A 10,099-nucleotide genomic window follows, 5' to 3' on the forward strand; every position below is an offset into this window, starting at 1 on the left:
GAGATGTAGAGCGGATGGAATACCATCAATCCTACTCAATCATGCTCTCCCAATATCCAAGCACTCCGATTGACCGTTACTGAAGAATATTGAATGTGACGTCATTACTTCTAAGTCATGAAAATATAGTCTTATCAAACTGACAACTGTTAATTTTCTAAATTACTCCATATTTTTAATAGTTAGGATTAGTAGAGTAGTTAAAAATAGTTAATAATAAATTTAAAAAAAACAACAGAGGATTGAATCCCTTATCTAATAGTTATCTCCCTCAGGAAATTCTTACTCGGTTTAGAATCTAGAAAGAAAAAAAATTGATTATCAGTCTCTATGTTCAACTTTTAAGTCGTAAGTTGCACAAGATCGGAAAACATATAAGTTATACACTTAAGTAGAGTGATAAATGTGTACAGTTTGAATCTGAAATAGGTTTGGTGTTGTATTAGAACTACCCTACTTAAAAAGTTCCTGTAATGTAATTTAAAAAACACATTTTTTAGAAGATCCGGGTCTTGTTTCATAATGAAGTACAAACTAATACTATTTAGTTTTGTAGTTTTAACTTGTTGTTTAAAGTTCTCTGACGTTTCCATACTTGTTATCTCATGAAGCATGTAATAATTAATAATAATTACATATTATTCTATCGACTATTCCACATCGAATATTGAGTAGGTATAACATTAATTCATTAGGTAATAAAACTTATACACATTTAAAGTATGAACCTTGATAAGAGAAATATAAGGATCTACTTTCCAAACTAATCTAATGAAGTAAGATTTTTTTTTTTTACTGAACATAAAGAGTTTTTCTCTTATTTTCAAATATATATATATTTTCCCCTCATATAATGTGACTGTTCACTGCAAAGAAGTCTACAAATGGCCAAATCTGGGCTACAAGTTGTTACGATGGCTGCTAATAGGCTATAAAGTATTATAATATTTGTTTACATTAGTCATCTGTTTCAAGACTAATTATTTATTTGAAGTTATTTTTTCTGATATGACACTTTTAGACTGAAACCAAAATGCTTCTTCTAATACACATTTTTCCATTTAGGAAAAAAAAAAAGACAAAAATAGTTTTTCGTCGAAATATTTAAGGTTTAGTAATATGTTTTGTTTTTAGTGCATTTTTCTCTTACGAATAAGGAAAACAAAATAAAATATACTAACAGCTATTATTATGCTCCAAAAAAAAAAGAAAATCGATAGCATATTAAAAGAAATGTTACCGACGCCTTTAGGCGACAGGGAGCAAGGTATTGCGGTATAGCAGACCTGAAGCAAGGACCAGACGAAATGGCTTGTAAATAAGATGGAGGTACCTGCTCCACCCTCAGAAATTGAATCCATTTTATGCATGAACTGGGTCCCTCTGCCTTTGAGCCATTCTAATCACCTCTGGGTTATTCTCGTCCTCGGGTATTTTTTCAACAGGCTCTGATTCTGTCGCCTTGTAGGATTTTATACAACGTGGGAAAACACTCACTAAGGTAAAAAAAAAAGGAAAACGCGTGGAATTTGCTAATTATCGTTCAAACATTCACAAATAAATTTTTTTTTTTTCTAAATATTTCAACGTCATTAATAAATTTTTAATTTTACATATCTCTATACAAAAGGTATAACGTAAGGTGAAGTATTGCTTGATCATCAAAAATTAGAATCCGAGTTTTCACTGGTAATACATCCTATGAAATACCTTCAGTCCACTTAGCTTTTTGATCTCATTAACGCCTATTCGGTTAAGCTCAAAAATTTATTATCAAAACAAAACTGAAATTATATAGATGTTATGCCTAAAATGTTGTTGCAACTCCATTACTAAAATCATCATCATAAAATACATTAAAAAATGTGTTAATAAAAAAAAAAATATTAAACAATTAATAACACATAGACACTGGAATAAATATCCGCCTGTCGAAGTATAATTTCAACTAAAACACATATCCAAACCTTCTTTAAAAAATAAGTTACATGCTTTAAAAACAATGCTTTTAAGAAGTAAACAATTTAAAAAAAACACATTTATTGATAGTGGAAAGAAACGAAAAAATAATACCAAACTTGTAACAAACTGTGGTATGTCATTCATCCCTCACATGTTAACCTACTGAGCTCTTTCTAGTGTAGCCTAGCGTACATAGTTGCTATGAGATCTGCTTTTATTTATATTACGCATGAAATCAAATTCATTGAAAGGTGTAATTACAAGTACCTTTAATTTTTTTTTTGGAATAATTAACTATAATTTTCATTAGTAATACAAATGTATAAATATAAACTATGAAGGAATTTGAGAAAAAACTACAGGAAAACAATTAAAAACCTTAAATATAAAGTCGTAGGAGGAAATCGATAAGAGTGAAGAAAAGAGCTTACATAAAAAGTTTGTTTTTGAATTTGAATTTGACTTGCACCAGAAACCATATATATGCTCACTAAGCTTTTTCCATTCCAGCAGTTAGATAATTAATTGTTTTCGTGTTTCCATACTTATTACAAGTACATCATGATTTATATTCTATAAATCATGGAATAATAGTTCAGCTGAAAAAAAAAAAAATCATGTATCATAAATCCAACTTACTAGAATTCCTCTCCCAAACATACGGAGTCTTGGACCACCTGCTTAGATCAACTGTAAGATGAAGAAGACTGCCGACGGTCTGTATCTCCTGATCAGTCGTAAAGTCGATCATTATCGGCCGACATCTTAGGTTCCGCTTCACGGGAGCCGAAATAAAAAAACAGAAGAGCGGATAGGGAGGAGGGGGGTAGCAAAATAAAAAAGGTACCGTCCCAAAAAAAAGACGGACGTTGGTTCTAATTAAAAACCTACATCTACCCTAACCGCTGGGGACACATTGGGCCTTGGGAACGTATGCTGTATCCTTCCGGGTCTTGTAGTTCGGCTGTTGTGTTGGTCCATGTGTTCAGGGGATCCATGTGTGTTTCGGCTTGTACATCGAGAAATACCTGGGGTCGAGGTATCAAAAAGAGAAAAGAGGTTAAAGGGTTTGGTCGATAATAACTATAACATTGTCCACGGACGATGAGACTATTCTAAACCACTCCATACTAAAACTTAGAACAAACTAAGTATGAAGTCTTGCATGAGATTTTCTGGAGAGATGTAGAGCGGATGGAATACCATCAATCCTACTCAATCATGCTCTCCCAATATCCAAGCACTCCGATTGACCGTTACTGAAGAATATTGAATAATATATTATGAATAATATAATATACAAATAATAATAAACATTGCTTGTCAGTGAATACAATATAACTAACATTTAATATTTTGATAAGATGAGTTATAAAACTATTGATATAAGCAACTTACAGTTTTATTTTTTAATTTTAAATATGTTAATTAATATAAATATTAGTTAAAATAATATTATGAATTCTTTAAATTATGTAAAACTTTAATTGATTAAAATAATATAAGGAAAATCTGTTCTTTTTTTATTCATTTATTATTAAAATTTACTACAGTGTTGACATAAAAATACAGCTAATAAATATGATGTTAGATTATGACATGACACAGATATGTAGAGAAACTACTCATTGGTAGAACTCTAATAACATTTCTACATAACGAGGTTTCGAGGCCTTCTTCTTTTCAGGTGCCTGTTCTGGAATAGAAGAGGAAGCGAGGTTAGAAACTAGTGTGATTGGGTGGTAAAGGACTTTAGAATGGAAGGATTGATATATGGTTTGGGCTAGATCTGCGACATATGGAACATTGAGGTCTTGTGTTCATATGAATTTATTTGTGACCAGTAATAAACATTAAGGATTAATGAATATCTTGAAATAAAAAAACAAAACATATATTACTTTATTTTAAATTATAATAAGATATGACCTTTATAAAAGATTTTGAAATAACAATAATACACTATTATTCATTTTTACAAAACAGTAATAAAAAAAAAAGGAAACACTTAGTGCTATAATAATTTCGAACATGCTTCAATTTCTCCATTTTTAAAAATTAAATTTGATTAGACAATATAATGTTCTTATAACTGAAGAAGCACAATATATATTACATTACTCTCCATGAGTTATATTGATCTGTACATTTAAAACTTTATAGACTGTCATTATTATATAATACGAGATCGTATGCTATGTGGACATGAGTCACTAAGGGACGGTAATTTATTATTATATATATTTATATTTATTATTATAGTATTATTAGAATGATGAAGTGGAATGATATTAGTGAATGACAGTGGGGCCGTGAAATAGTCTTCTGACCGTCAGTCCACTTTATTGTTAAATGTTCCCTTTGGATTGATCCTAAGTCATCACATAAAAACGAATAGTTACAAAATTTTAATAACAATAATCTGGTCTTACGTAAACCTCTTTATCCGGCCTATGAGTAGGTGATAATATAACCTAGTCTAACTAGAATAAACCAACTGGCTTTCATTTAATAAAATCATAAACATATTATAATAGAGGAATAAGGAATGCAAGGTTATACTTTCAATGTCAGAATATAAATTTATGTACAGAGATCAGATGTAAATCTTCATACTACGACCTTTAAAATGGTTTCATATTGGTTCAGCATTGGCCAACATTATTTTAATGATATATTATTCAATTCATCTTTATAACAGTATGCGTGATTATCTTACTCAAATTATATTATTATACAAGTATATAAATTTTACGGAATAAACACTTCATAACCAATGGAAGGTAGATAGAATTACCGAAACATCGAAATTTTTCGGTAGAGTCGAACAACCAATTTCTTAATAGATTTTTGAAAGTATAATAGTTAGGAAGAGGATTGGATTTTTATCAATTTTTTTCCCTGCTTTAATCACTTTTTTCTTTTTAATTAGGAATAGAATCATACAAGTAATTAGATATGATGAATATAGAGGTTAAGTTTATTACCACGCTTGACAAACATATGTTGCGAAGGAAAAGAGAAGTGAATACGAATCGAATACCAATCGAGCTGCTAGAGCTCACTTAGTTATTAGTGAACTTATTTTAGTCAACTAAAGTTACAGTATATGTAAGATGAACTTCATCAACACCATATTCCATGTTTTTGGGGCATACGTTGTCAGGTTAGAAAATAGTTTCAGTTCTGATAAGTTAATTTTAGCTATAAACATTTATAATATACATTTTTTTTTTTTTGCTCAATCTTCCAAAGAAGATTCCAAGATTCATTACTCAGGGAAACCGTGAAAAAGGTGTGATTTGAACCTAAAACTTTCTAAACTAAACCACTCTCGCCCTAGTCCGCTCAGCTATGGGATGCTATATTAACAAATCTATGATATTCCAAAAAATCATATGTTTCTATTGATTTCTCTATTCAAGCACATATATTCCAAAATAGAAAAACATTATATTCTCTGCTAACAGATAACATAAAGCATTGTTTTAATCAATTAAATTATTTAATCAATAACTCCACCGAAACTTCATGTCGAAAAAAATCATCTTGGGCCTTCATTACAGAGCACACATTTATTATAACAGTAATAAAACGTTTAGGATTTCATTAATATAACTACGTCCTAACTTCACTGTTAACAAAAACGCAGGATTATGTAATACATTTACTAAATTTAGGACTCGCGGATCTGTAAATACAAATAGCTGACTGTACTTAAGACCTTTGTACGTATTTATTCATTATACTTACATCATTTATAAGGAGGTTATTTTCAAACCCTTCTAAAAGTTTTGAATTATATGACCCAAAAACACCTGGACAAATTATCCCAATTAACATAAAACAATTCATATGACATTGCCATAGTTAGTAAACAATGTTGCTTAGATATATTACGTTGTTAAAGGTATACGGTGAATCGAATTGATAGTAAAATTAAATATGGACGTTCAAATGGTAAGGTTTTGGAAAAAATTTTGAATGATCAGATCTCAGAATTTCCCCTGTAATCCATCCTTCTTAACCTTACCATCTGGACGTCCATTTTTGATTTTACTGTTAATCATATTGACCGTATAACAAACACACCTAACAATATAACCTCAACAAAGCATCGAATGTTATGTCTGTTACAAGACATAACATAAATTAATTTTCCTATAGCAGATTGTGTGTAAATAGACAAAACAGTCATTTTATAGCCGTCGTTTCCCGTTGCCATTAACATCGACATAAATAGTCGTTTTTTGTCGTATTATCGAAAGTCATCGTACCGAAAGTCATCACTGATGGTATTTTATATCAGTTTCATAATCCCTAGATCACGGTTTAGTGGTTTTAGGGGATGTCTCATACATCTCTGTATCTGAGTAGAGTGGATGAGAAGGCAATTTAGATCTATTTTCTAAGCCACAGAACAAAGATTTAAAGGTTTCGGAAATGTCTGTTACATATTTTTGCAAATGTTTCTCCTGCTACTGATCGGACATCTCATCCTTTGTATCGAATGAGCTGGAATTCGGTATGTAGGATTATTTTCTATGCAGAAATTCTAAAAGTGGAGATAAATTTAGAAGAAAAAAATCTTTTTGCAATGTCTAGGCTCGTTTATAATGATTTTTTTTTTAATTGAGTCAGAGAGTAATTGCTAGAGAAGTATCAGTTGTGAAATCTCAATTATTTTCTTCCAGCTTACCATATTTTTGTGGTTTTTAAGCATTAATAAAACAATTAATTCACATGTCATTTGTTTCCAAAAACAAAAGTGAGAGGGAAATACGATCTTGGTAACGGACTTCTGCTGTTCGCGTATTTTGTTCCACATAAATATCAGGGTAATATTAAACATTTAAAATTTACGGTGTTAAATTATTTTGGAAAACTGCTAACCCTGACTAGAACTACCAAGAAACTGAGCTGTACCGTTATATTATTGTAAAGCATCACGAAATTTTCAATACTAGAATGTAAATTGTTGACAATTAGTTTTATCAAGAATATTGACATATATTAAAATTCTTGTTTTAGAATGCTGGTGGTGGACATGGAGAGGCTTGTGAGGCTTTCGGTAGCTGTCCTCACACTCTACTTGCCACTGGTTGCCGTCGGTGGGACATTCTGTTTTCTCACAGGAACCGACGTAGAACTTGCCATAACATCTTGTAAGTTTTAGTAAATCAAATTAGTGATAGAAAAATTGGAAAACCATAATTCTTTTTATATTCACTTGAGAATGATGTTAAGCATTAACACTACACCATTAATAATAAAAATATATTTAACAACAAAAGCTTCCAGTTAGTCACTAATATAAATTTTCAGTGAACATCGATTCAATAATCTCTTCACTAATGTTTTTTTTCTTTACAGGGTATACACAGAAAATAATGGCAACATACAATGTATTATACGAAAGGGAAGAAAAATCCCTGGAATCCCCATCCTGATAGGAAATAATAGTTATTATTAACTACTAAATTATTATAAATAATTAATATTATAATATTAAACAAAAAAAAGTATAGTTGCGAAATTACTTAATATTTATGCTTACCTTAATGTTTAGGTGTTAGTTTTCCTTTCTCTGTATATTCTGAAAAACAAAATAGTATTTATTAATATAATCAAAACTAATAAAGTAAGTTATAATACAGAAAAACGGATTTATATAATAATAAAATTTACTTCTCAGTAATATATTTTAGTCATAATTTATTTTTTTCTAAAATGGAATAAATAATAAAACATGATATATGCAAGATATATATAAAAAAAAAAAAAGTCTTCTTATCTTGTTTAGAAAGAACTATTTCAATTTAAAATGCCCATGTTTTTTGTAACAAATGCACAGCCTATAAATACGCACTTCTTAGCATGTATACATTGTTTGCATTTCGTCTTAGGTGAATATACGTTTACTAAATTAGACATAACACAATTGAATGAATGTGCAAAAATAAAATTTTAAAAATGTATGATTAGTGATTTTTTATAAAACGTTTTCAGAAGTAAGTTATTATTATTTTTTTGATAATAGCTCTATTATTTTTGTACCATATAAACTAACACCAAAGACCGGATACAAGAAATGAGTATAGAAAACCATTTCATCTATATATTTAAAAATTAATATTTATAGAACTTTTTAATCTATGTGAATTCGCAAATGAGACAAGTTGAGTAAGCCGTTTTCTCTAATAAAATGTTACTTATTGTAATATAAATAGCCTGCTGGAGATACTGACTGCTTCATCACTAAAGTGCTTCTCATCCGAAATTGACATACACAAAAGGGTGGAAATAAAATTAGCCGGGAAATCTAAATAACCGCTATAACAAGGGACCACAATTAGCCGACTCCCGGGCGAGGGCAGAACATATTTTAGCAATCGAATAAATTAACGGTACGACCGCGCGATTTGAATTTATGAATCGGGAGGGGGGTGCACAAATTGAGCCTTGCCGAAGGCGAATTGAAACAGGGGCTCCCATATAATGGACCGATGAAGGGTTGCCAGTAGTTGCCAGGGCATCATAACCGCCCCTTGTAAAATTACCAACTACCCTTGTAAGGAGGTCGTCTTTAGCATAATGTGCCCAGGGGTAGGTGCCGTCTCATCTTCTGTTGTGGTTGGTAAGGAACCCACGGTGGTCTAAAGTACCCCCTACCTCCGTACTGCTGCGGTTAGGGGTTCGGTTGTGGGTTCAAAGAGATGGAAGCCTTACAAAGAAATAGGTCTATTCGAATAAATAATTTCTCACTAATTAGCAATTAAAGATGTAGGTTACAATATAATTTTCAGAACCAGACTATTAGAGATACTTTAAAGTAACTCTAAATTCTAATCTCAATTTAACAAAGAAAAGATTTAATTTGATTTTAATTAAATTATTTTTATTTGAAATATTTTATATTAATAATTATCTACATATCTATCAATATACATATACATATTAGGTATACCGGAAAGCTATATTTATTTCTTAGAATAAAACAAAAAAATTGCTCTCAAGATCATGTTAGAGGAAATCAATTTTTTTGCTACATCAGAGATTGCGGAAAGGTTTGAGTCCGCTCAGCATAGTACTTCGGACTATATTTGGAACTATAATCGGTGTGAAAATATTCGAGATGGGCGGTACATCTTTGTATGCGACTAGAGAATGGAAACCCGGACGATAAACCGGACGATAAAAAACGGATTACATAGCAAACCATTGTAAGGGATATAGTGAACTCGGAAAACGAAGAAGATATCAGACAAGCACTGATTAAAATTTTTCAGCTCTAGAATTAGAAATGTTTGAACAATGGGATGTGCAAACTGTCATCAAGCGGATAAGAAATCAAGCAAGAATACATAATTATGGTAATTATATTATTCAATAATATTCATTCAAGGTATGAGAAAATTACAATTTTGTTTTGTTGTAAATACGGACAGAACCTTAATTATTAATTAATTATAGAAATAATATGTATACGTCTAGATGGGAGGATTTTTTTTTATATGAATATTTGTTCCTAATAACTTAATAACCTGATAATGAAACAAAATGGACAAATATAATAAGAAAATCACTTTTAATTTTTTTTTTTAATTCTTAACGTCTAGACAGCAAGTATTCATAATCAAGCAGGGTGCTTATGTTAATTTTGAAGAGAAATAAGACATCAGTAATAGCGCCTGCAGAGCGACGGGTATGCAATGACAGGACAGCAGCGCGGTGAGGCGGGTAGCAGCAGCTGCCCCTAACGACCAGACAGTAAGGAGCCCTTCCCGGATTAAGTTATTAAACTGATTTAGTACAAGTGCCTCACTCGGCTCCAATAACCATCAAAACTACCATCAAGAGCATAAATTCAACACCAATATCCCGCCCTATGTATTATTTAAGGAATTCCTTTAAGAGCACCTTCCTTATATACTTCAAGGCTTATTAACTATTTACCGTCCATTAAGTAAGGTAACCTAAGTAGTTCCTTTTATTTTCCGATAGACCCCATTGGAAGAGAAATTATTAAAAGTAGAAGACTCTGGAGAATATTGAAAAAATTAAACTCCTACAAGATACCAAAGTACGAACGAAACAATGGGAAAAAGTAGGTTTTCCTTCTAATCGATTTGTTGCA

At 30.9% G+C, this 10,099-nt stretch overlaps 1 protein-coding gene across 1 annotated transcript in view; it reads right to left on the minus strand.

Moving 5' to 3' along the window:
- LOC106690708 (discoidin domain-containing receptor 2) overlaps nucleotides 1-10,099 on the minus strand; it is a 411,939-nt gene that overhangs the window by 377,574 nt on the left and 24,266 nt on the right. The window contains exon 2 of the mRNA XM_067045155.1: nucleotides 7,520-7,558. The gene's annotated coding sequence lies outside the window, so the exon portion shown is untranslated. The remainder of the gene's footprint in view (nucleotides 1-7,519; nucleotides 7,559-10,099) is intronic.

The sequence above is a fragment of the Halyomorpha halys genome, unplaced genomic scaffold (assembly GCF_000696795.3).
Source record: "Halyomorpha halys isolate HHAL.00 unplaced genomic scaffold, Hhal_1.1 Scaffold50.1, whole genome shotgun sequence".
Taxonomy (NCBI): domain Eukaryota; kingdom Metazoa; phylum Arthropoda; class Insecta; order Hemiptera; family Pentatomidae; genus Halyomorpha; species Halyomorpha halys.